The sequence below is a fragment of the Amborella trichopoda genome, chromosome 5, assembly GCF_054954075.1.
Source record: "Amborella trichopoda isolate Santa Cruz 75 chromosome 5, AtrichopodaSantaCruz75HAP2 v2.0, whole genome shotgun sequence".
In the NCBI taxonomy this organism is placed as follows: domain Eukaryota; kingdom Viridiplantae; phylum Streptophyta; class Magnoliopsida; order Amborellales; family Amborellaceae; genus Amborella; species Amborella trichopoda.
In genome coordinates this window covers 28,425,136-28,446,221 of record NC_142340.1, presented here as the reverse complement: position 1 = coordinate 28,446,221, position 21,086 = coordinate 28,425,136, and the positions used below count along the sequence as shown (strand labels likewise).

At 36.6% G+C, this 21,086-nt stretch overlaps 1 pseudogene across 1 annotated transcript in view; it reads left to right on the top strand.

The window, feature by feature from the left end:
* The window catches only part of LOC18431743 (3beta-hydroxysteroid-dehydrogenase/decarboxylase-like), a 44,288-nt pseudogene that overhangs the window by 5,870 nt on the left and 17,332 nt on the right, over positions 1 to 21,086 (top strand). The window contains exons 2-3 of the transcript XR_016055324.1: positions 9,710 to 11,318; positions 20,505 to 20,594. The product of XR_016055324.1 is annotated as a 3beta-hydroxysteroid-dehydrogenase/decarboxylase-like (transcript). The remainder of the gene's footprint in view (positions 1 to 9,709; positions 11,319 to 20,504; positions 20,595 to 21,086) is intronic.

Sequence of the window (21,086 nt, the reverse complement as noted above, 5' to 3'; positions counted from 1 at the left end):
TCCAATGCAATAATTATTTGACTCCAAATAGATGTATTCAAAATAATTCTTTCAGCCTTTTTCCCATCCTTATGCTTTGACCATTTGCTTTGACTCCATGCTCTGAAGCAAACATGGTCCTCAAGGCACTTTTTTGCTTGGCTAGGCTTCAAAGAGTGAGAAATGACGTGGCAAATCTAGTGATATCCGATCTCACTAATTCTCTCTTCTTTGTAAAAGACCTCATCATGCTTAGGACTATGGTGTGATTGTAAATAAATCCAACAACAAACATAACGCTTGAAATCACCCCACTAAATAAAGATGTTGTAATCCTTTCCTTAAGCATAAGATTAACACAGTGAGCTGCACAAGGTGTCCAAAATATATGCTTCCTTTTCAAAGTCAAGAAATGCCCAGCTGCAGCACAGTTGGCCCCATTGTCAGTGATAGTTTGTACCACATTTTGTTCCCCAACAAAATCGACAATCTCATCCATCAAGCCATATAAGTTTATACCATCATGTGACTTGTCTGATGCATCAATAGACTTAACAAAAAAAGTACCTGTTGGGCAGTTAACCAAAAAATTAATGAATGCCCTTGTTTTCTCATCGGACCAACCATCACACATAATAGTGGCCCCATATTTCTCCCACCCTTCTCTCTGAGAAATCAAAATTTTATTCACATCAAATACAACATCCAATAAGGGCTCCCTAACCTCATGTAGTGAAGGAGGAATAAGTCTTGGGTCATATTGCCCAATTGCTTGGACCATACATGCAAAACTATCTAGAGTTATAGTATTAAAAGGAATGTCGGCCATGTAAATCCACTTATATACAGACTTCATTTGTTCTTTCTTATATTTATTGTTAATTGTGGTTTGTTTTATTTTTTTCTGTCTCCTGAACCACAATTTCGTGGCTAGGGGTGAAAAAAGAATCCATTGGCCCCTTAGAGAGATGTGTTCTTCTCTTAGCACTACCACCAATATTTATAGCCCTCTCTTGAGGTTGGAGTATGAGTACCCCTTTGCCTCATAGCAACTTCAGACATATCATCATCATCATCATCAACATCATCAAATAATTGCATATCATCAAGTAATTCCTTTCTTCTTTTTTTTCTCGTTATCTTTTTTCAATCTATTCAAATATTCTCTAATCTCCTTTTTTATATCAATTGTAGCTTGTGGGCATGCTTTTACATTCCCAGAAATTCCGGCTAAAAGCTCTTTTTGTTGAAAAATACCACCCATATAAGTATTTCCACAGAGCAAGCATATCACACAATTTCTATCTTTCGGATTTTTTAGTTTAGCATATTTTCAAGTCGGATCCTTGTTACTAGAAGATTGGGAAGAAGATATTGCCCCTAAAATAAGTATAACAGTATTATTGTACAAGAAGGAATAAAAAGTTACCGACTATATGAAGTAGTGTTCGATTTCTTCACGGCTTCTGAAATCCCCAATTTCTTATCACAAATTCACCTTATCAACCCCAAATCAACAATAAAAGGCATCAAATGACCATCCAAGTATCATACGACCGCCAAATCAAAGATTTAGATGAAAAAAAAAATTTCGCCAAATTTTTTTTTTCCTTCGATTTGATACAAAAGAAACCACAAAAGTGGCTGGAAATCTTCGATTAGGGGGTATAGTAACCCCCCAAACAGTTTCCTTAAACATTGGAACAAAAAAAGACCATTTTGCCCCTCTTCGAGGGGCAAAATCGAAAAAAAATTTCATGGAAATAGATGCGGCCTGATGCGACCGCATCTGTCAAAAGCGCACATGCGACTGAACGGGATGCGGATGCGAGCGAATCCCGCATGATGCGGTCGCATATGCGGCGATGATGCCGCCGCATTTTAAAACACTGGTTGCTTTTGCATCAAAGGAATGCAACAAAATGGGCAATGGATGTTACTTGCATTGTTTTGATCTATTTTTTGCATGAAATTTATCATGCTCGAGCTCTACATGTTGATAAAGTACATGAGCATAATTTCTTAATGATGCATTTTTTTGCAATAGAAAACTAGTAACAAAGTTGTCATTTTCCAGTCAATTTCTTGTCATGTAAATATGTGTTGCAATTGTGTATATGATTATCATAATTATTTATAACCATACAATGTAAAATTTCATAGCTTGTGTGTGTCACAAAGTTCGAAATTTTGTTTTTTGAAGTAGGAGTTTAGTTACTAGAATATAAAAGAGGGTGAGGTTTGTATAAGGTTGCCTCCTTATATTTATTAGATAGAGATGTCATTTCAGTCTCGAAAACTTTATTATGGCTTCAAAATCTCTTTTCATCCTCAACTATATAATTTTAAATTTACAAAATGATATATATTGAGCCGATCAAGAAATACTTGAAAATCTTAAAAATTGACAGTCCGGATAACTTGCTACAAGATATGCTAGTTTTTTGACTTGGAATATTTTTTTTTTTTTCTTTCATATCCATTCATCTCAAGGTCTAGATGATCATCTGGTGGGTTTTTCTATGCCGGAACACTCTTCACTGTAGGATTTTTTAGGTCTACCTTACTTCAATAGTATAAGGTTGCAACCTGATGCTTCAGTTGATTAGGTGTTCATGCATATTTGTGCTTAAAATATAGGGCACAATATTGGCGCTGGTGTGATGGAATTATCTGAATATTGGTTATATTTGTTTCTTACACCTGTGGCATTAATATCTTATGCATTTGTATAATTAGTGAATGTGGCTTTATCAACCTTTTGAAGTCTTTTGTTTCATAGATTGATGCATCATGCGTGTAAATTGGTCATGATTATCTCTACTTTCATGACTAGTCTTTGATTTCTCGTTGCTGATTTGATGATTTACTTCTCCATTTTGAAGGGATCTATTATTTGAGATCTTTATTCCTATAAAATATTTGGTAGTGTACCTCTACTATTTAAGATCTATCATGTGGTGTTAGTGGTGGACATATGAAAAATGTAACTCTTGCCACTTGGATGAAAACCGGTCTTTTCTCTAATCCAATACAGATACCCAGTTCTTCTTTAACTTTCCAAGAGGTTATCAAACACAAAAACCAGGAACTTCATAACTTCCCACGAGATTATCAAAAACAGAAGCCATAAACTTCTTAACTTCCCAAGGAGGTTGTCTAACACAGAAACCAGGAACTTCTTAAGTTCACGGAACTTCTTAAGTTCACAGAACTTAAGAACTTCCAATTTACAGTTCTTGAACTTGCTTCCAGTTATCAAATAAGCCCTAAGAGTATGATCACAGCTCCAAGCAGATTATTTAATCCAATGCCACAAGAGGGCCTAAAAAAGTCCGTATACAAGAAAATCCCATGAAATATAGCACATAAATGGCTTAATATTGCCCAACCAACTCAAAAGAAAATCCCATGAAATATAGCACATAAACGGCTTAATATTGCCCAGCCAACTAACTCAAGAAACTGGCCACCATATAAAACTCAATTATTTTGTTTGTTAAAACTCATGGAAATCCTTCAACTTTAACCATACACAAATTGAGAAACTTGTATTCTCGATAAAAACTTTAAACGGGTGATCTGTGAAAGTGCAGAGAACACTCAAAAACAACTTCAAAACCTCGAAAAACATCAATTGACAATACAATAAAAAAAATCATGAGTAATTTGATTTAGGAGTGCGCAGGAGAAAAGATAAGGAAAAGGGGGCTTAAAATTATTAATTTATCACAAAGAACTAGAAAGAGAGAGAGGAGAAACTGGCAGCTTTCCTACTTTGTATAACATAGACAAACCTCTATGGAGGCAATTAGAACTAGGGCAGAAAATCTAGCCTCCAAAGATTAAAGAGTTCAATGATGGGTTGGGGTGGGGGGAGGGGGTTGGAATGAAGAGAGAGAAATTACGAACCTTGTAAAGAGACCAAGGGGATGCAAACGCTTAGTAAAGACAACAAGAGAATGCAAGCACCTGCAAAAAAAGCAAGTGGGAAAACCCAATAATCATAAATAAAAGTGAGCTTAAAGAGAGAGACTCAGATACTCGAACTCTGAAATCCCCACCCAAAAAATAGACCATAAGTTTTTGAAAGATACCCTTTAAGAAGGGAAGCCTTGACAGAAAAGAAAGAAAGCGTTATCAGAGGACAAGTAGATCAGTTTTACTCATCGCATAGAAGATATTTACAACATTTTACAATGTTATAAATTTCTTATACATCGCATAACAACATAATGATACAACCAATGCATGAAAATTAATCACAATAAGAGACTTTAATTCCAAATCTTTGAGCATTATTATAAAAAAAAATACACAATGTAACTAAAGCAAAAATTCAAATTATACATGGCACTTGAAAAACATAAACTCTTCATAGAACCAAAAAAAAGAAAAAGAAAACAGGATGATAGTATCTATAATATTAATAATTTTTTCAATTGTATCTATTAAGAAAAAAAAAAAAAAAACAGATGAGCATTTTTCCCTACTATTACAGTGAGATTTTTTTTTTTTTCTTATAGAAAAATTGATATTCAAGGGGTTTTGGATAATAATGAATTTGAATCATTTTCTTTTTTTAATTGGGGGAATACTAGAGCAGGAAAAAAAATCTTTCGACACCTACAAATAAGAAAGTTTGCCAGCTATTGATTGATGACTTAAGATAGCACAATTTTTTTCAATGTATTGTTTTCCTCTGAGACACCAATTTTTGGACACCATTTTTTCAGAGCATTGTTTACTGTTTAAATTTTTCAGAGCATTGTTTATTGATTGATGGCTTAAGATAGCATAAATTTCTTCAGAGAATTGTTTACTGTATCTATGAAAGAAACAAAAAAAGAAAAAGAAAAAAAATAGATAGGGCTTTTGCCCTACTGCAACAGCAAGATTTCTCTGTTTTGAAGAATTTTTTTCTAGCTACGATTGGGGAAGAGGGAGAGAAAGAGGGAGGAAAAATGGGAGAGAGTGAGAAAGGAATTGCACAAAAAATTGTACTTTCTGAGAGAGAGAGAGAGAGAGAGAGAGAGAGAGAGAGAGAGAGAGCCATTTGATGATGCTAAAAGGAGTAGAGAGGGAGTGCGATTTGATTTGAGAGAGAGCCATTTGATGCTATAAGGAGTAAAGAGTTCTTACCGATTTTGGTTGGAGATTAGGGCTGATTTTGATCTATCCCTCGTCCTTCCACGTTCTGCACTGGGTTTCCACGCTGAGAGCTTGGTGGGACGGGGGCGGAGTCAAAATGGGGGAGACGGAGAGAGAGAGCTTTGGGGACGAGAGCGAGAGAGATGGAGGGAAATAGGGAGCTTGGTGAGACGAAAGACGACAGAGAGAGAAAGAGAGACATGAGAGCCTCTATTTTAAAAGAAGGGGAGAGCCCCTGTTTTGTAATCCCATGCGTCCATTTAGTGGGGATATTGGACGGCTCTCACTCCACTGAAATACTGTTCATATCGCTGGCCAGCGTTTGAGAGATTTTTCCATATACCGGTGTTTCGAATGCTAAAATTCATCTCAATGTAGGGGGAAAAGAATCAATTGCATCTGGAAAGCTACACCGACGGATATTATTACTTTGGAGGCCTTAAATAGCTGGTTGATCAGTAATGATCAACAACCTATTAAGGGGAAGATCAAGTCCATCTTTTTATCATATATTTGGGAGTTAATTAGCTATACCAAACTTGAGTCCCTTGAGCTGTGTGATGAGCCATCTCGATCATCAGGAGCTCTAAGGTATTTCCGTGAATGGTATGCTTGTAACCCATCTAATGATAGTGAAAACCATTCAAGATCTTGAATGGTTTAATACTTCGATTAAACCCAAGCTTTCTGACTACAATACTCTTCGATGTTATGGTAGATTAAGTGTGTCTTTAGAGGGAGGGGGTAGACGACGTATATTTTTCAAACAATAATTGTTATATCCCTATCATGTATGGTTGATGGACTTATTAAAGTCCTTGCCGACAGATGAGACATATAATCAAACTGCCCCTCTTAGTAGGTCTTTCAAACCTTTATAATTCGATCTAAAAGCGGCTACTGACTGTTGGCCAGTAGAATTGCTTTTACTTATGGTTAGTAAATGGTTTGGAGCCAACCTAGCGAAGTGTCTTGTGTTATCAGCTTTAGGTTTCAATGTTTTCGGTTGTTCTTTAAATCGGAAACTTTGAGGCCTAACCTTTAATACGAGTCAACCTCTAGGTTATAACCCTCTTTGCATTATCGCACCATATGCTGGTGTGGTATTGTGCTGAGCAGATATATCCTGGTGTAAAGTTTTTGCGTTATGCCATTATAGGGGATGATGTGGTCATTGGTGGCACTTATGTCGCCAAGTTGTATGAAGATTGTCTAAGCAATTAGGTGATGATGTGGTCATTGGTGACACTTATGTCGCCAAGTTGTATGAAGATTGTCTAAAACAATTAGGTGTTGAGATATCACGACGAAAGTCGTTGATCTCCGATACCAGTTGTTTAGAATTCGCTAAGTAGTTTTGTATTCGAAACGTGACTAAAAAAAGATATTAGTCCTGTTTCTGTACGGACCTTGCTATCGTACTCTCATCCTTATGGTCTTATAGCAATAGATGAGAAATCTTGTTTCAAACGGTTTTCTACATTATTGCGTATAGGGGGTAAGGGAGCGAAGTTGAACCATCCAACATCACGTCATGTTCTCAAGTTACTTGCCATGTTTGAGAAGTCACGGTTGGACCGTAATTCCCCTTTAGAACTATTGTTATAGAGTAGAGCACCGGAACAAATAAAGATAGACGGGCTTCTCTCTGCTTCGGATATGGATTCAGGGACCGATGGGATTGATATTCCTATCTCAGAATATGCTGTTGAAAGGTAAGCTTCGAAACTTGATCTTCCAGAAGAAAGAGGGATAGCAAGCTAAAGAGCAACTAAACAAACATCCCTGACCCCAAGAGCAGAGGACGGTGAACGAAAAAGCCTACTAGCAAGGGAGATAAATCTGCCCATCTTCTGTTCGCTCCTACCACTTCGGAGTGATTACTAGAAGTCGTTGATCGAGGAAGGCATAGGAGAATAGGTGGGATTTACGCTTAGATATGTTATTCTCTTTTAACCAGCAATCGTGCCTCTGCTAGCTAGCTCGTCATACCCTTTAGATCATTCTTGATTCTCGAGGGATCAATCTTGATTCTCAAGGGATAGTCGAGGGCCATCGGGCCGGGAGAAAGCTTTATTGACGCGGAACCTCCTATGTCTCAATCTATCTCTGGACAAGGCGCATTGGCATCGGTCAAACCTGCACCGTGAGGTGTTGTAGAGGAAAGGGATTTAGGCAGCGAACTAGATGCTCTTTCGAATGGAGGCTAGCTGCCACTAGCCCATTTGAATGGAGCGAAGGAGTGAAGAGGGAAATGTTTTCTACGTAGGGCCGGTCAAGTTGTAAAGGGGTTCGGAGATGATGTCATCTGTGTACATTTCAGCAAGTTGAGAAGAGTAGAGAGGAAGGGGTTGATAAGGTAGCAAAGTCGTTCCCAATATCTGATCCGTTGATGTCTCTTCTGAATATCTTCCATTTGGAGATCCATCCGAGGGGGCAGTGTTGAGTGGTAGCTCTTCCTATGCCTTTAAGGCAGGCAGGGCCTATCTTATTAAATTAAGCGATCTGAGCCACCTAAGGAACTAGGCAATCAATCAAATTCAAGCTCTGACCCTATTCAAAGATCAGCCCTTTGTCTCTCCATCTTTTGCTGATCCATCGAATGCTCACAGGCACTATTGATCCTATTCCATCTTCACCTCTGGCTGTTGGGCGATCCAATCGTTCTAATGTAACTGGAAGAGAGGGACGAAAGAGTGAGAAGTCATTCGATTGGGATTCATTTCACAAAGATTGTAAGCGAAGGTGTTGGCCATATGGATTATCCAACCTCTGGCTGTTGGGCCATCCAATCGATCCAATGTCTCTCTCTCTCTCATCTCCCGTCCCACCAAGTTTCCTGTTTCCCTCCATCTCTCTCACTTTTGTCCCCAAAGCTCTCTCCTAGTCTCCCCATTTTTACTCCGGCCCCATCCCACCAAGCTCTCAGCGTGGAAACCCAGTACAAAAAGTGGAAGGACGAGGGATAGATTAGAATCCGCCCTAATCTCCAACCAAAATTGGTATGAACTCTCTACTCCTTATAACATCATCAAATGACTCTCTCTCTCAAATCAAATGGCTCTCTCTCTCTCTACTCCTTATAGCATCATCAAATGGCTGTCTCTCTCAAATCAAATGGCTCTCTCTCTCTCTCTCTCTCTCTCTCTCTCTCTCTCTCTCAGAAAGTGAAATTTGTTTTGTAGTTCCTTTCTCACTCTCTCCCATTTTTCCTCCCTCTTTCTCTCCCTCATCCCCAATCGTAGCTAGAAAAAAAATTCTTCAAAATAGAGAAATCTTGCTGTTGCAGTAGGGCAAAAACCCTATTTATTTTTTTTTCTGTTTCTTTTTTTGTTTCTTTCATAGATACAATAAACAATGCTCTGAAGAAATTTGTGCTATCTTAAGCCATCAATCAATTAACAATGCTCTGAAAAAATTTATACAGTAAACAATGCTCTGAAAAAATGGTGTCTCAGAGGAAAACAATACTTTGAAGAAATTTGTGCTATCTTAAGCCATCAATCAATAGCTGGCAAACTTTTGTATTTGTGGGTTTCGAAAGATTGTTTTGTCTTTTTTTTTTTTTCCTGCTCTAGTATTCCCCCCCAATTAAAAAAAGAACCTGATTCAAATTCATTATTATCCAAAACCCCAAGATTATCGATTTTTCTATAAGAAAAAAAAAAAAATCTTACTGTAACAGTAGGGAAAAATGCTCATCTGTTTTTTTTTTTCTTTTTTCTTAATAGATACAAATGAAAGAATTATTAATATTATAGATACTATCATCCTGTTTTTTTTTTGGTTTTGTGAAGAGTTTATGTTTTTCAAGTGCTGTGTATAATTTGAATTTTTGCTTTAGTTACATTGTGTATTTTTTTTTATCTAATAGTGCTCAAAGATTTGGAATTAAAGTCTCTTATTGTGATTAATTTTCATGCATTGGTTGTATCACTATGTTGTTATGCGATGTATAAGAAATTTTGGCTTACAGGAATGGAATAAAATGTCTTATGATTGAAAGTGAAAGTTTCCATGTCTCTTGTTGTTTTATGGCTTCCATGAATGGAATGAAGCTATCAAATTTTCCATGTTTCTTGTTGGATTAGCTTGAGGCTTGAGGAAAACAATGCTCTATGTTCAGCAATCAATCAATAGCTGATAAACTTTTGTATTATAGGTGTCCAAAGATTGTGTTTTTTTTCCTACTATAGTATTCCCTCAATTAAAAAAAGAAAATGATTCAAATCTTTTTTTTGCCTTAATAGATGCAATTGAAAGAATTATTAATATAATATATACTATCATTTTACTTTGTTTTTTTTTGTTTTTGGTTCTATGAAGAGGTTATGTTTTTCAAGTGCTGTGTAGAATTTGAATTTTTGCTTTAGTTACATTGTATATATATATTTTTGTTATCTAAATAGTGCTAAAAAATTGGGAATTAAAGTTCCTCATTGTGATTAATTTCATGTATTGGTTGTATCACTTTGTTGTTATGCGATATATAAGAAATTTTGGCTTACATGAATGGAATAAAATGTCTTATGGTTGAAAGTGAAAGTTTCCATGTTTCTTGTTGTTTTATGGCTTACAGGAATGGAATGAAAGTTATCAAAGTTTCCATTGTCGGAATAGCTCGAGGCTTTGGGGTTTGATCAACAATGAATATGGGCTTGAGGCTTTGGTATGGGTATTGGCTTGAGGCTTTAAGATTGGGTGTTTATTTTATTTTCATAAATAACCATACCAAAGCCAACCAAAGCCTCAAGCCCATATATCATTGCAATCATAAAAATAATAATATTTAGCTTCCTCTCTTTTGTTTTTTACGAAAAGATTCATGTATTATGGAGAGTTATGATGATTGAAATATTGAACTACCCCAACTTTTGGACAGCTTAATGTTTGCAAGATTGGACTGATCTAGAATTGGGGCTATTTGGTATCTAGCCAATCAGACAGCCCTAGCATTCAAACAAATTTAGAAATAAAATAAAAAACCTATATGATATTTAAGCAAAACAAAAATAAAAAATCACGAAAAGGGAAGACTTACATAAGATCAAAACAAAATTTTGAAAAAACTGCAATTTTCATAAGGCCTAGGGTTTTAAAACTTTATTCATAAATACTTCTAGCATAGATAATTGTTATGATGGCTCTAAAATCTATTTCCTTGATTAATTATGAAATTTGTAACTCAAAGAATGGCACAGATCTCGTATATCCATAAGGACATAAAAACTGACTGTCATAGATAACATGCTACAGAATACACTTCTTAGGCTCTGAAATCCTAATATTTTTTCAAACACACAATGGTCAAGATCAAGAAGATTGATTTGAAGGATTTTCGACCTTGAAACTTACAATTTTTTGTGAGATTTAAGATGAAGCTTTATTTTTATTTTTATAGGACCTAGACGTTATTTTAACTTTTTCTATGGGTAAATATTACTTGTCCGTAATTTGGAAAAATGGTTTGATTGAGCTGCACACTGTATCAAAATAAGTAGAGCTTCACTTCATAACTCATCCAACATCACAATTCAAGCATTGAAAAATCTTTACATGGATCATCTTAACCTGAATATTATGTTTATGAAAAAAAAAAATTTCTACCTCTAAAAATAACGTATATTGTAACAAATTATCTATATTATTTATTTTACCCCAGAAAAAAATATTCACCAACATGTAAGACCAGTTCCATTTTTTTTAGTTTAAAATTTATAGTTACAGTTGGAAATTAATTTTAGGGTGATCATGGAGATTTCCTCGTACTTTCCGGACGAGTATTTAAGATGGGGCGTCTATTTTATTTTCACAAATCTTGGCCTTTCCGTAAATTTTCCTTTTCAACTTCTGTTTATTGAGGTTTTTCTTTTTTTTTTTTTTCCTCTTTCAGCATTTGCCTTTCACAGATTCAAAAACCAGAATTAGAATTTGGAGAGAGAGCGAAGAGAGAGAGAGAATGGAGGGTCTGTGCTGTATTGTTACTGGGGGAAGGGGATTCGCTGCTCGGCATTTGGTTTCTATGCTTTTAGCATCCCCCAAGTGGTCTCTAGTTCAAATCGCTGATCTCCCCACTTCTATCCAATTTGATGATGGAGAAGAGGACTCAATTCTTGGCCAATCCCTGCGATCTCGAAGAGCCCTGTATGTCTCCGTGGATCTTTGTGATAAAGCCCAAGTCCTTCAAGGTACTCCCCATTTCCACTTTCAACTCCAGTTTTTTCTGTGATTTTTAAAGAATCACTGTTTTATTCGTGCTATCTCATCTCTAAGAGATCATTGTTTCTTTACTTTGGGTTCCATCAATTGGTTTCTTGATGTTTTAATAGAGCAAGTACAAAAAACATTGAGTGAATTTGGTTGATATAAATGCCTATCTGCCCTTTGTTTTGTTTTGGGTTTTTTCAGGGTCATATTTTACATTATCCATTCCTTCTTCCCCCCCTTTTTATGCGCCATGATTGCCAAAACCACTTGCATTTCGGATTTTAGGACTTGATTTATGTATCTTTTGTTTAATGGTGATAGAAAAATAACCTTTTGGATGCTTTTATCTTTTACTATTTGTTTGGAGGCTTCTTTATCACTACAAGTAGGTGGCTTGTATTGGGTTACATGATTCTTTTTCTTTTGAGTTCCTCTCTCTCTAAAAGGGGCTGGGGCTTCCTTGGGTTAGGTTGAGACAGGGAAGGAGGTAATGACGGTTTTTCTTGTCCTATTTTTGGGAGGAATGATATGAGCTTGTGTTGATCATGTTCTTGAGTCGTCCAAAGTGAAGCGGGGTAAATCGTGTTCTTTTAGATGATCACAAGGAAGGTATTTTTGGTGATGTCTTTTCATCAATTTTCTTTGTGGTAACTCTGTATCCCCTTATAAATTTCTCGTTTGATGGTGGAATACTTACCGGCTTGCCCATGGACGTAGCCCTACACGGTGAACCATGTTAAATTGGTGTTGCGGTTTGTCTCTCTAATTTTCTCTTATAATTATGTTTTCCATCTCTAATTTATTTTCTTAAATTGTTGCACACGATCCATGATCTTATTATATGATTATCGATTTTACATATTTGGTAATGAATGTGTGATTTTCGGTGATCGATAGAATTGGGGTTTCGAGAATTCGGATCTTCGACAAGTGGTATCAGAGCATTAGGTTTTGTGCAATATGTTTTGGCAAATGGCGAGTAACAGGTTTGAGGTGGAGAAATTTGATGGACAAAATGATTTTTAGATATGAAAAGTTCAAGTTCATGATCTTTTTGTCCAACAAGGATTATACAAAGCATTACTCGGAAAGGAAAAGAAGCTGGAGTCTATGAAACTTTACGATTGGGAGGAAATTGACCTCAAGGATATGGCTACAATTCAATTGTGCTTAGCAAATATGATTTTATTCAATATAGTGGGAGAGAAGACGGCAAAGGGCTTGTGGGAGAAATTGGAAAAACAAATTTCTTACGAATCGTATTCTATTAGAGAGAAAATTGTTTACTTTAAGGATAAAAGGAGGGACAAAAGTTTCCGATCATTTGAACACTTTCAATAACATAATTTGTGAACTTGATAGTGTTGATGAAAAAAATGAAAGATGAGGACAAGGCGGTAAGTTTGTTATGTACTTTATCGGAATCTTATGATAATTTAGTGACAACATTAAGTTGCATTAAAGAAGGTTCACTTGACTTATGTACGGTGACTAGTACTTTGCTTGCCCATGAATTCCGAAAAAAGGCATCTATTGGAGAACCAGAATCGAAAGTGCATTTTTCAAGGGGTCGTTCAACTGAGAGAGGTAATTCCTCTCGAAATTTTTCTAAATCTAAGTTGAAAGGTCGATCTAAGTTTAAAGGCCGAGAGCACAAGTTTGTTTTTTGGGGATGTGGTGAAGCGAGACATATGAAAAAGATTGTACAAAAGGTAAAGGACATAAGTTCGAAAAAGCAACGGAGCCAATGAGTACAAAAATGAGGTGAATCAAGTTGAAGAATATACATCCGATTTTATTGAAGAAGAGTTTTATATCGTGGGTAACAATTCTGAATTCCATCAAAATTTGATTTTGGATAGTGGTGTTACGCATCATATGTGTCCACACAAGTCGTGGTTTAGTTCATATGAACCATGTGATGGTGGTTCTGTGTTGATGGGAAACAATTCAAGGATAGAATATTTGGGATTGGCACAGTGAAATTAAGGATGTATGATGAAAGTATCCATACATTTGAGCATGTTCAACATGTACCAGACTTGAAGGAAAATTTAATTTATCTTTCTTTATTGGATTCCCATGACTATAAATTCACCGGACAAGGAGGAGTTCTCAAAGTATCTAAGGGTGCTCTTGTTGTGATCGAGGGTGTTGAGAACTTGTATAAGCTATTGGGAAGCTCCATTGTTAATGATGCGACAACTTCGGTAGTGGAGAGTAACGATCTTCCACTATGCTTATGGTATAGGAGGTTGAGCTACTTGAGTGAAAAGGGTATGGAGATTTTGATGAAGAGGAAACTAATTCCCACCATAAAATTTGGGGAATCCGAATTTTGTGAGCATTGTGTCTATGGAAAACAACAGAGACGAATTTTCAAAGTTGGAAGCCATACAAGCAAGGGAATACTTGATTATGCTCACTCAGATTTATGGAGGCCCTCATCCAGATTGTCTTATGGTGGTGCATTGTATTTTATCTCTTTTATAGATGACTATTCAAGGAAGGTATGGGTGTTCAAAGAGTGATGCCTTTCTAGCCTTTAAGCATTTTACGGCTAAAGTTGAGAAGAGTACGAGGCGTCACATCAAAACACTTCGCACCGACAATAGGAAGAATTACAATTTCGATGAGTTTACAAAATTTTGTAAAGATAAAGGAATCATGAAGCATTTCACCACGGTTTACACTCCCCAACAAAATGGTGTTGCGGAAGGATGAATCGCACTTTGATGGAGCGAGCAAGAAGCATGTTGAGCAATGCCGGATTGGAGCCAGAGTTATGGGCCGAAGCCGTGATGATGGCTTGTTATCTCATCAATCGATAGCTTTCGGCGGCTTTGAGGGAGAAGAAACCCCAAGAGGTATGGTCCGGAACTTCTTGTGATTATTTCGATTTAAAGATTTTAGGTTGTGATGCTTATGTTTTAATTCCTAGTTGCCGAAGAAATAAGCTTGAACCAAAATCAAATAAATGCATTTTTGTTGGGTATAACAAAAGTGTTAAAGGATACCGGTATGGGATCCAAGTGCTTGAAAGACAATTACAAGCCGAGATGTGCATTTTGATGAGTCATCCGTGTTGACAAGAGGTGTCATCATGAGATTCTTTTGTTTTTTTAATCTCATTTCCTAACCTCTTGTCAATACGGATGACTCATCAAAAAGCACATCTCGGCTTGTAACTATCATTCGAGCACTAGGATCCCATAACCAATATCCTTTCACACCTTTGTTATACCCAACAAAATTGTATTTTTTTTATTTTAGTTCAAGCTTATTTCCTTGGCAGCTAGGAATTAAAACATAAGCATCACAACCGAAAATCTTTAAATCGAAATAATTACAAGAGCTTCCGGACCATACCGCTTGGGGTGTTTTCTCCCCCAAAGTCGCCGAAGGTGATCGATTGATGAGATAACAAGCCATCATCACGACTTCGGCCCGTAGCTCTTGCTCCAATCCGGCATTGCTCAGCATGCTTCTTGCTCGCTCCATCAAAGTGCAATTCATCCTTTCCGCAACACCATTTTGTTGGGGAGTGTAAACCGTGGTGAAATGCTTCATGATTCCTTTATCTTTACAAAATTTTGTAAACTCATCGGAATTGTACTTCTTCCTATTGTCGGTGTGAAGTGTTTTGATGTGGCGCCTCGTACTCTTCTCAACTTCAGCCTTAAAATGCTTAAAGGTCAAAAATGCATCACTCTTTTATTTAAGAGTGAACACGCATACCATCCTTGAGAAGTCATCTATAAAAGAAATAAAATACAATGCACCACCATATGACACCCAAGAAATTGATTTTCAACCTTATGTTCCATTATCTACTGAAGCCCATTTGTCGGAAGAAGCACCCACATGTATTAATGAAGAAGTCCTTGATGAATAAGAGCAAGTTGAGAACCAAGTGATTCCCATGGAGAAGTTGCACCATCCATAACAAGAAGATCTACAAGGGTAATTCGTCCACTTGAGCGGTTTAGTGACTATGTGGATCCGAAAGTACTATATGCTTTGGTTATTATGAATGCAAAATTGAGCATTTACCAAGAAGCTATGGAAGGGGATGATTCCATATCTTGGAAGAAGGTTATGGAAGATGAAATGTTGGCTCTTCCTAAGAAAAAGACTTGGGATTTGATAGAGTTGCCAAATGGTAGAAAAGCGGTTGGTTGCAAGTGGGTGTTCAAAATCATGAAAGGGATTGATGGAAGTTTGGAAAGATATAGGGTATGGCTAGTTGCAAAGGTGCTTGCACAAAAGGAAGGTGTTGACTTTCTTGAAATATTTGCCCTGGTTGTCAAGTTAGACTCCATAACATTGGTGCTTGGGCTTGTTGTATTGCATGATTTGGAGCTTGAACAAATGGATGTAAAAACGACATTTTTACATGGTGAACTTGAAGAAGAAGTGTACATGCAACAACCGGAAGGATTTCTTAAAAAGGGAAAAGAAAGGTTAGCGTGCAAGTTGATGAAATCCTTATATGAACTCAAGCAAGCATCAAAACAATGGTACAAGACTTTTGACTTGTTTATAATTGGTCTTGGATATCATAGGAGTGATTATGACCATTGTGTTTATATGAAGTTTTTTATGGTGGTTCTTATTTAATCGTAGTTTTGTACGTTGATGATATGCTTTGGCATGCAAGGATAAGACTAGGATTGATGAGCTCAAGGCATCTTTGAGCAAGAGCTTTGAAATGAAAGATCTCGGGCTGGCAAAACAAATACTTGGAATTGGAATCCAAAGAGATTGATGGAGTGGGACTTTGTCACTTTTACAAAAGAGCTTTGTGGAAAAGATGCTTGAAAAGTTTGGCATGAGCAAGCAAAGCTGGTGAGGACTCCATTAGCTCCACATTTTAAGTTGTCTTCCAAGCAAAGTCCGAACACCGTGGAACAAAAATAGAATATGGCTAAGGTGCTTTGTGCATGTGCCGTGGAAAGCCTAATGTTTGCCATGGTGTGTACTAGACTGGACATAGCATATCCGGTTGGTGTCTTGAGTCGTTTTATAGCAAATCCCGGAAATGCTCATTGGGAAGGTGCAAAATGGGTGCTTCGTTATTTGAGAGGCACAAGCGATTATGCCATGACGTTTAGCAAAGGCTCGGGGCAGATACAAGGCTATGTTGATGCAAATTATGCCGGTGATTTTGATAGAAGAAGATCAACTACCAGCTATATTTTCAAGTTTGAAAATTGACCGGTAAGTTGGATGTCTTTAATCAACGGTGGCATTGTCCACCACCGAGGCGGAATACATGGTGGCAACTGGCGCAAGCAAAGAAGCGGTTTGGCTTCAAGGCCTTATGGGAGAATTGGGTCTCAATTCTAAGTCCATGGAAATACTTTGTGATAATATGAGTGTCATTAATTTGGCTAAGAATCCCGTTTATCACAAGAGAGGACCAAGCATATACTAATTCGATACCATTATATTCGACAAGTTGTCGAAGATGGTTTGGTTCGGTTGGTGCAAGTTGGAACTAAGGAAAACGTAGCAAATATGCTCACGAAGACAATTCCAGTAGAGAAGTTGCAATGGAGCCTAACTTCTCTAGGCTTTATGATAAAGTAAAAAAGGGATTATTAGCAAGGCAAGTATGTGATTTACTATCAAGGTGGAGATTGTTGAATGGTGACAGAAAAATCACCTTTTGGATGCTTTTGTCTTTTAGTCTTTTACCATTTGTTTGGGGGCTTTTTTGTCACTACAATTAGGTGGTTGTATGAAAGCCAAATATGGGGTTTTTTGGGTTACATGATTCTTCTTCTTTTGAGTTCTTCTCTCTCTAAAAGGGGCTAGGGCTTCCTTGGGTTAGGTTGAGAAAGAGAAGGAGGTAAATAAGGTTTTTCTTGTCCTATTTTTGAGAGAAACGGTATGAGCTTGTGTTGCTCATGTTCTTGAGTCATCCAAAGTGAAGTCGGTAAGTCGTGTTCTTTTGGATTATTACAAAGAAGGTATTTTTGGTGATTTTTTTTAATCAATTTTCTCCTTTTGAGGTAACTATGTATCCCCTTGTAAATTTCTCTTTTGATAGTAGAATACTTGCCAGCTTGCCCGTGGACGTAGCCCTACGGGGTGAACCACGTTAAATTGGTGTTCTGGTTTGTCGATCTAGTTTTCTCTCATAACAATGTTTTCCATCTCTAATTTATTTTCTTAAATTGTTGCGCACGATCCTTGAGCTTATTATACGATTATTGATTTTACATATTTGGTATTTAATGTGTGATATTCGGTGATTGATAGAATTGGGGTTTTGGCTATTCGGATCTTCAACATCTTTATTTCACATGGAGAAAAAATATATCAATTTTAGTATATTAACTGATAATTAAACAATTTACCCTTACTCCGATTGCATTTTTTTACTTCCAAACCGGAATTTTTTTTTTCATGTTTTAGTGACTCATGTTTGTAATCTGGTAAATCTCTTGGGGTTTTCCCCTTCCAAACTATCAAGCTTCTGTTGTTGTCACAGATTGTATCTTGGATTGAGAGCTTGAAAAAGAATCAATGGCTACATTGCTTTGAGGGAGACCACTTAAATTCATGGACGTCATCTTATTTAACTGACATAAAAAAAAACAATTAATCAGCTCATACATTATCATATATGTAGTGTCGACTCAATCCTACAACACTCAGTTCACGTATATTGGAGTTAATTGATTGTTTAGATTCGAGTATAACTAAATTCTCCATAGTGTCCTTTGTGCTTCTTGCTAAAAGTAACAAAGGCTATGTAATCACTCCTACACAAATCACTTCTTGTGCTCATTGCTATTTTTACATCACAAAGGTAGTCACATAATATTTGTTACTCTGGGAGGTCACATCAGAAACATGTCATTGTCACGTCATATTGTGAATCATTAGAGAGGTTTCGAGCATTTCGTTTTTCCTGTTTCCTTGCAATAAATTTGTGTAGGTCAAGCCTTCTTATGATTGGTCTGGAATAAAAATAACTAGACTCTTAAAAAGCTTTATTGTTCTATTTTCTTACTTTTTTTATGAAAATAGCTAATAAATTCGTCTACTATATTGATCTGTAATCCTAAGTTTTGATGACAGTACACGTACTTGTCTAGCTTCATTAGTTGATTTTGTTAACCCATTTTGTGGGTAGGTGAGAATATGATCTAGATTCTCTCTCAATTAGAAGTAGAGATAATGTCTGAGGCTTCCCTTTTCTTTTGGTTTGGGTTGGGCCGTAAGTATAGCACATCTGAGTCAAAACCATAGTTACCGGGATCTTTGTTGCTTGGCGATCCTTTGCAGAATCTCGATTCTCTCGATCTCAGAGCCAATACAATCTGAAACTCAATTTAGCGTTTTCAGGATTTCATTTCATCTTATAAATGAATGAGTGTCTTACAATTTAATTTCACATTCCTGAACATTGCATGATCTAGTTCCCTAGTCTTATGCTTCGTGTTCCATAGTGTATTGGTACTTAGATTCCAAAATAACAGAACACAAACATCGCACATATGGCATTCAGATCCCACCAATTTGAGATCGCAAGTGTGGAATGATGGTATATCTCTCTCTCCCCCCTTCAAGTGGTTGTAAAATCTTGATATTGGACGGTAAATTGCAAAGCCAAGGTTTGCACGTTGCTCTACCCCCCCTTCCCACACAACAACATTAATCATCACCCACTAATGTTTCATGATTTTATTATAACTTTACATCATTGTGATATTTTGTGATAATTTTACATCAATAAACAATTGCTCGCTATCCTTAATAATGAGTACTCACCTTTATTTTCTTTTTTAGAAAGCAATACTAACAACTCAATTATTCCTTGTATATGTAATGTTGATTTATGTATCATTTTTTGTTTTTGTTTAGAATAGTGTTGGTTTATATATATTTATACATAACTATTTAGAATTTCATAATTTTTTTTAGTGAAATGATCTATCTACTATATTAATATAAGGAACAATGGATTAGTTTAAAGTTCCTTACTTATTTCATAGAAGATTAGGCCTACATGTTATTGGTTAACAACGCCGGGAGCTACATTTTAAAGCCACGGATCCTTATTCCAACCTACTTGAGGAATTTGTACTCTAGAAAGTGGAGTTCGCTCCTATGAAAGTTATTCTTCTCTCCATAATGTGCTGGATCACTTTTATTGATGTGCTCCCCAAGTTAGGAAACTTAAAAAAAATGCCTTTGGGAACTTTACTTCTTACGTATAGGTCTCACATCTTTATATAATGATTCTTGGTCCTATATAACCCAAGACACATGGACCTCGACCCCTACCTTTGAGATCGTATGGGCATCGATCCCTAATACAAGGATCTTTAGAATAGCTTCGATTCGCCGATCCCGGAATCAGAACCTCAGGATTTATGCTTTACAATTTTGGACGGTGCGTGCAGTGTAATTCCCACTATTTAGCGAAAGAACGCAAATGAAGTTTCAATTTTAATATCCCAATTCGTGCTTATTGTACTGTAAAAAAGAGCACAAAGTATTATGATTATGAAAATTCATCTGGATTAGATATGCTTTACGAGCCGATTTCGATGTCCTTTCAAAATCAATCTTTGAATTCTTATAGAAATTTTAAATGTCCACAAGTGTGTATAGAAATATGCACAAACCCGTAAAGGACTATCAATTGATTTAGCAATTTATAGAAGTCTCTCAGTATTGCTGTCCTTACATTTGTATTTTCTTCTGTTCTTGCTATGACATTCCACACCTTTTAATTATCTTTGGTTTGGTTGAAATGAACTTGTTTTGTAATGCAACTGCCAACTGAAAAATAATGTCATGGCTCTCAGGGGATGAATTTTTTCCAAGATTTTAACAATGACAAAGCAAACTATGTGATTGGACCAAGAAATATATAATTTTAAGATATGTCCTGAGCGAGCATCAATTGACCAATTTACTCATCTGTCATTGGCATGAGTTGTATGCCTTTGTTGTTTTAAGAAAAGTGGGAGCTCTGGAATTTCTTTTTGCTGATTTTAATAATCATTGTGGTGTAATTAATTATGTTGATCAATGTTAGCTTATTTGGCAAATGAGTATTTATAGAGTGTTTTCTATAATGCTGCCTACAACAATTTCATGGACTCTTGTAGTTGCATCTTTTGAGACTAAAATCTACCTTGCAGCTTGTCGAGGGGCAGATGTTGTATTCCATATGGCTGCTCCGAATTCATCAATCAATAATTACCAGCTTCACTATTCGGTCAATGTTCATGGTAAAGTGCACTCAATGTCTTGATATGCTTTGCTTGTGGATATATAAAACCTATAATAATCGGTGCATCAGTACATGGCGCTCGTGAGAGAGAGAGAGAGAGAGAGAGAGAGAGAGTCAGTTGTTTCCTATAATCAGTGGTCTTAGTTGTCTCCTCTTGCATTGACTGAGATGCAAATTTAAGTCACGAGTGATTTATATGTTTGGGTTTCTCTATTTTATATTCCCACAATTATATAATATAATATTACGAGGATATAATAGCTGTAATAAGAGAACATAAGCAGTTAAGAGTGCAGACCACATGCAATGTTCCCGGGGGGCATCAACTTGGATAATGGTGCTCGTAGTGAGGAGGAACTCCCTGGTACATCAGTCAGTACGTGGACACTACTGTATGGGCAGTGTGTGTGGTCCACACACTCATACACTTAGACACAGACTTCTCACTAGGGAATCTACTTGCTCTCTTCTGGCACCTAAGCTTCACAAA